Source organism: Limulus polyphemus, unplaced genomic scaffold, assembly GCF_000517525.1.
Source record: "Limulus polyphemus unplaced genomic scaffold, Limulus_polyphemus-2.1.2 Scaffold9058, whole genome shotgun sequence".
NCBI lineage: Eukaryota > Metazoa > Arthropoda > Merostomata > Xiphosura > Limulidae > Limulus > Limulus polyphemus.
The window spans coordinates 2,085-8,678 of NW_013674668.1; the positions used below are offsets into that span (position 1 = coordinate 2,085).

Consider the following 6,594-nt stretch of genomic DNA (forward strand, 5'->3'; position numbering starts at 1 on the left):
TTCATTATAATACAGATATTACTAAGGCAATGTATAATTTTTATAGCCATTAGTCTCATTTGTTTACAAGTCATAATCTGGAAAATCAGACACACTTGCCATGCCTACCTGTCACATCATCTCTTTCACAAATTATCTTCTCTCAGACATGTTACACTATATTATAAGCAGTAGAAAGTCAAGATTTCAAGCTATGAAATGACATATTATATTGTTTTCAGTACAGAAAATTGTCTATTTGGTCTTCAGTTTGAAATTTTCTGTTGCAGTCCTTAGATCAACATGCTTAAGGTAAGATTTAAAGGCTAAAGCAAGAAAAATTGTGGTACTTTTAGGACATTCTTTGCTTTGTGTGTGTAATTATTCTGTGTTCTTAGGTGCATCATTCAAGTAAATAGAAATTATTTAGTGTACTAATACCTTTAGTATAAAAGAAGTAGGCTTAAATTTCATCAGCAACTGACAGCAAAAATATGAGAGGTCACAGGTAAATGATATATTTGTTGTATTTTGTTATTTATTATTATAAAAATAACTAAAGTGTAAAAATTGGAAACTTATTAGGTAAGATAATTAAAAATAATAATAATTCCTCACAAAGTATGCTAGGAAGCAGCTCATACATTACATAATTCGATACAACAGTGTGAGCTACACAATTGCTGAGCGATTTATAACTTGTGTGGTGGGATTATTAGTTAGACACAAGTCAAAGGGGGATAAAATTAAACACAAACAGATGTAAACTTTTACGAGCTTTAAGCTTTTTAGAATAAACAATTGTAGTATCCAGTTACAAATTCCAGTCATTCTAGAAAGATAAAAAGGGTGATTTTATTTTGAATTTTCTTATGGTGGTTGGTAAAATTGACTGAGTCCATTTAAGAAAAATAAGTGTTTGATATTTATTTAAGAGGTTTTAGACGCTATACAAATGCAACTTAAAAATTTTTAGATGAAGAAAAAAGTTTTTAAACATAACTTAAAAATCACTTTGCACTCAGAACAGTTAACATTCTGACTTCATTTATTCACTGACAAGTTTTTAGAAGAATACTTAATCAACAAAAAACTTTTAATATTTGACAGATTTTATGAAGGCACACAAAATATATTAAACGCTATAGTATGAAAACTGATGATGAACTTGGTCTAGTTAACCATAGCGATAGGGTTAAACTGAACTTTTGATCGACCGTGTAAATGATTTAAACAGTAGTGAAATTGTAAAGTTGATTACTTTTAGTGTTTCTGCTCTCCATTTTGGAAGTTTAACCTATATCTCAGAATTGTATTTTAATAAAAAAAACCAATATGATAAAGACTTATTTCAGTTCTATTTCTTTCTTTCTTTTTTTTCAGGAGCACTGATGAACCTGATGTTAGAAGTAAGAAAACTGATCAGACAAAAACTTGATATTAATTCACAGTTATCTTTTTCTTTGACTTCAAGGGTGGAATCCATTATTTTAAATAAAGGTAAAATAACTTTTAAATGTCTTAAAACCGCAATTTTTAAGAATTTTTAGAACTCCATTTTCTACCAACTACCCTTTATTATAAGAAGCAATTTCAATGCTGAACTGACTTTGTTAACTTGTGGCTTAAGCTTATGAATGAACAAGTTCTCTCTTGTGCAGAGACTTTGTTCATCATGTTCCCTTGTTAGAGACTTTGTTCATCATGTTCCCTTGTTAGAGACTTTGATCATCATGTTCCCTTGTTAGAACTTTGTTCATCATGTTCCCTTGTTAGAGACTTTGATCATCATGTTCCCTTGTTAGAGATTTTGATCATCATGTGTCTATGTACAGGAATCACCATATAATGATAACAACAATCAAGCCCCACGGTCACTAGTTGGTGTATTGATATAAATAATAAAAGACAAAGAATTGGAAAGGGCAATTAAAAATGAACTATAGGTGAAAGTATAATGGTATGAAATTATGCATGCTAAAAAAAGTTTCTGTCAAAAGACTTCTACGAAGAGCTAAAAGTATGTACATATTTCCATTTTTTAATTATAAACATTTCGTTGCATTGTGCATTCATGATAATAGGTAGAGTTTCGGATATAGTAGAGAAAATGGAAAATAAATTGTAAACATTTACCTTAAAAAACTTTTGATGTTTATTTAGGAGGTTCTGGAGGTTACACAAATGAAATGTGAAAGCTGTAAAATAATAAATAGTATTTTTATACTTCATATAAAAAATCTCCTTATAGGTGAACTATTCAGAGTCTGAGTGCAAATAACTACATTAAATAGTGAACATTTTTATTTAAAATATTTAATTTTCAAAAACTACATTTAGGAACATTCTTGTCAAATTTTAAGCAATTACATCCACTAGTTTTATTTTTGGAACAAAATATGATGAATGTGATGTTACCTTCTAAAAACTTTAGAGGCCAGCAACCAAAGGGTTAACAATAAATCTTAATTACACTGTGAATATCTGTCTCCACTGTCTGTGGAATAGAGTGCATAGCTGTTTTTTCACGTACAAAGAATATTTTCATTATGTGTAAAGCTATAACAAATGAAAATATTCTTTGTACGTAAAAAAACAGCTATACTGTGGAACTAGTGATTATTCTGTCAGTCAAATCGATCAAGTGAATAGGACAACCACTTTAGCATAATCGTTTTTGATCTTATAAAACTCTGTGTAAATATTCATAAGTACTTGAAATTTTATATGCATGATAAACTGAGATCTTAGCCAAGATTTCATTGAATGTAGTTCATATATGGCCTGTAAAAATTAAAGTTACAGGGCAGTAATTTTTTACAGTAAATTTCACAACCATAGTTTCTAATCATGATTAAAATTCAATTTGTTAGATCTGTTGATGTTCAGCAATGAATGTAATACTGTTTTGCTTGCTATTTGAACACTCAAAAGTGAGAAGCATGATCTAGATATTTCAAAATAGTAAGTGTGTCATCCACGTACTTCCAAAAATATATTTTAAACAACTGTTGACCATCTTCCAACCATTGTTTTTCATGTAAAGAAAATTAGCTTAAGAAGAAACTAAGGTACACCATCAGTCTGATCGTAAAGATGGAAATTTAACAGAAAATGTGATTTTTATATATATATTTTTTAGTTTCACAATTCATTAACTTTAAAAATTCAGAGGGCCATAACTTTTTTGAATTGTCATAAACCATTAACTCTGCACTTAGCTATATCATTTCTTCCAAACGGATGTTAGTATAGAAGGATTTAAGGGAAAAACTGGCACAATAATTTTTATCATCAAACACTAGATTTTGTATTTCATTAGAAAACTAACACCTGCTATATGAGCCAGCTCAGAATCTTTCAGTACTGAGCCTAGGATGATCAACTAGGGGGTTATTCTGTGATTTAGGGTTATTTTGATAGATCTTGATGAATGAAGCTGAGCACAGCTTCTAAAAAGAAATATCAAATATTAATGAAAATTTGACATGAGGAGATCTATATGGATTATCCTATGGTGGTACCATACTGGGCATTATACCATCCTTCTTATATTTACTCGTCATTGCAGAAATGGCATTTTTAATTTGAGAATCGCTAGAGAAATTATCTGGTCATGCATCTGCTTCAACTTCGACACTGCATCTTTGGGCTTTACTTTGCTGTAAGTTTTACAAAATATTGAAACTAATGATTTCATATATATATGATTCCAATCCCCCCTTTTTGAAGTTATTGTTACTATTTTGCCCATTTTTTTATGTTTTGTTGCCAATGCAGTAATAAATTGATGAATATCAAGTTAAGCTGGTATATCAAATCAATTGGGGTATCTTTGAATAAGATTTTCCCTCTTCTGAGCCATGGTTTAATTTAATCGCTATACTTAAACCATCCAATTCACTACCACATCTAGAACACTTCAAGCATGTTTCATTGCTACATCATTTTGCTTTACATTTACAAGTTAATTTCTCCATGTTGGCTCTCAATATTAATTATATTAATATTAATATTAGTACAATAAGTACAGTAAAGTAACAAACATTCAAAATATACTTAGAAATAATAAATATCAGATAAATGTAAATGTGTTAAATATTCTAATCAACTCTGTGTGTCCACACTGTGGTAAAAGTGATACTTGGCTTGGCCAACTTTGTAGATTTAGGTTATTTCTAAGCTAATAATGTGAAAAAATCTTTATAATAATAAAACTTAGTTATAATAACCATTATTGCTGACCAGGTCCATGTCATGATGTTTTACAGTGTTATATTGGTATGTTGGCAGTCTTGGCATGAAAACATAGTTTATAATTCAAATTTTTATATTATGTAATTGCAATTTCTCAATTTGAGAAAGAAATATTTAAAAATTGTCAGACTTCATTTTTCTGTTTTACATGATGCTTTCTGAGCTATGTCTTCACCACCTCAGAGTTTTCTAAATTTTAAGATAAGGTGCTGCACTTAGAAACAGAAACTGTATATATTTACAAGCAAGAATCTAAAATTTGAACCTCCCACCTTCTTGATTTACCAAGATAGCAGTAAGTATGTCAAATCTCCACTCTCTGACTTTCAGCATTCTTTGCCAATCAACTTAACATTACTGATGGATATGTATTATAACCAATAGAAGGAACAAATTCTCCTATATATATGTTTTACATTTAAATTTCCTGCAGTTCTCTTTCACTGGAAGAGAATTGTTTGGTTTATGTTGAACAGATTTGGTGCTTTAAACAGTAATGGAATATATTTAGCATAATTTTAATTTACCTAGAAAGCCAGATAAATTCTGGTTGTTTTATGACATTCTGTTCCAATGTCTGATGCATTTTTTGTGTTCTAAAATGCATATTTGAAACGTACGTGAATATTATTTTTGGAGGTCTACCCTAATTTGTAAGATAAAACAAGGCTTAGAGGAGAACACCATATATTTTACACATGTGCAAATAGCCTGGTTAATCAGTGAGTAGTAGAAATACTATTGCTATATATTTCACACTGAAATAACTAAAAAGTAAGTTATAAACTTCTCACGTTCTAACAAAACTTCAGCAAATAATATGTCTAAAATTACAATAGCTTATGCACTGGGGCAAAATATGACACTGGGTCATGTGTTGTTTAAGTTAGCTAATGGGATTCTGCTATTGTTCATAACTTGTGACCTTAGGATTACTGCGTCAATGGCACAAAACAAGTGAAAAAGGTTAACAATTGAAACTATGAAGATAAGCCATTTGGAACTTCCAATTAATTCTGCGATCAGTGTGGAAGAGAAAATATTTCTTAATTTTATTTCATATTTTTCAACTTTTCATGTAAATTGGTGATGTCTCTACAGTTAGAGTTAGGATAGAGAAAATAAGAGATAAAATATGAAATTTTAGTGAAATAACTTTTGATATTAATTTAGGAGGCTCTAGAGGTTATTCTAATAAAATATGACAACTGAGATGAAGAAAAGTGCTTTCATTCTTAGCGTGGAAACTAAGTAAAAACTGAGAAATTCACAGAAAAAATATTTAGTAGAAATACTTTACTAAAATATTTGATTCCTATGTACAACAGACCTGCAAAATTTTTTTAAGACACACATAGTGAATTTATAGTTATAAGTATGTATAGTTTCAAGCTTCTAAGGTTGGTCAAATCAAACAAATTTGTTCTGATACGGTTATTGAAAGTGGCCATAAAGAAAGGATAGGGCATAACTAATTTTATATTGTCACTTAAAAATAAATAATTTATATAGTCCATTATCTATGAGCAGTGATTAGTGTCACATAAAATAATCGTTTAATCAAAATTACAATTAAATCTATTAATATCACAAAAATAAGTAATCAAAATTAGTGTTTTTGATTGCGACTTTTTTTTTATTACTCCAAGTACCTAAATAATCGAAATATTGCCATTATGATTTTTCATTTTCAATTAATTCAAGGACATTCAGCATAATCAGTTAGTGTCACTACTCATGGAAATTATCAACTAATTGAGGTTAGTGTTTCCGATTATTCCTATTATCCCAGTCTCATATGAGAATAATCAATCAGTTAAACGTAATCAATTAATAAGCCAGCCAATTAATTGATTATTGAATTCCGCCAGCTCTGTAAAGAATACTCTCTGCTAATAAAATCTGCTGAGAATGAGAAACTTACCCACTCTTAGAACGGAATCTTCATTCCCAGAGCACATGTGAAACTAATATTATTTCTAGTCATTCCACAATAAAACACTTGATTGAGGTTACACGCTCCAGTAACTACCTGCTCTGCTAGTTGTAAAGATTTTGTTGTAAACTACGTGTAACATTGACAAGTAATTCAGAACAACAGGCACTAGACCAACAGATTAGCCAGTTCCTTTGAACAATGTTCCATTGCTGGAACCGTGCATACACTAAAATGTTGAAAGTTCCTTTGAACTTTTAAGTGTTAACTATACTAGATAACAAGAAGAAATATATACGTAACTACATACTGTTACGTCTCTGGTCGTTTGTTAATTTCTGATATAAGTTCTTCCAGAGGAACTTCGGCGATTCGAGTCCTTTCTTAAATAAAACTAGTTTATTCTTTCTCAATACAACTTT

The 6,594-nt window shown here is 29.8% G+C and overlaps 1 long non-coding RNA gene across 1 annotated transcript in view; it reads left to right on the forward strand.

The window, feature by feature from the left end:
- Positions 1–236: 236 nt before the first annotated feature.
- Positions 237–6,594, forward strand: part of LOC111083321 — a 12,361-nt gene continuing 6,003 nt past the window's right edge. The window contains exons 1-2 of the long non-coding RNA XR_002608964.1: positions 237–291; positions 1,363–1,479. This is a non-coding gene — a long non-coding RNA (uncharacterized LOC111083321). The remainder of the gene's footprint in view (positions 292–1,362; positions 1,480–6,594) is intronic.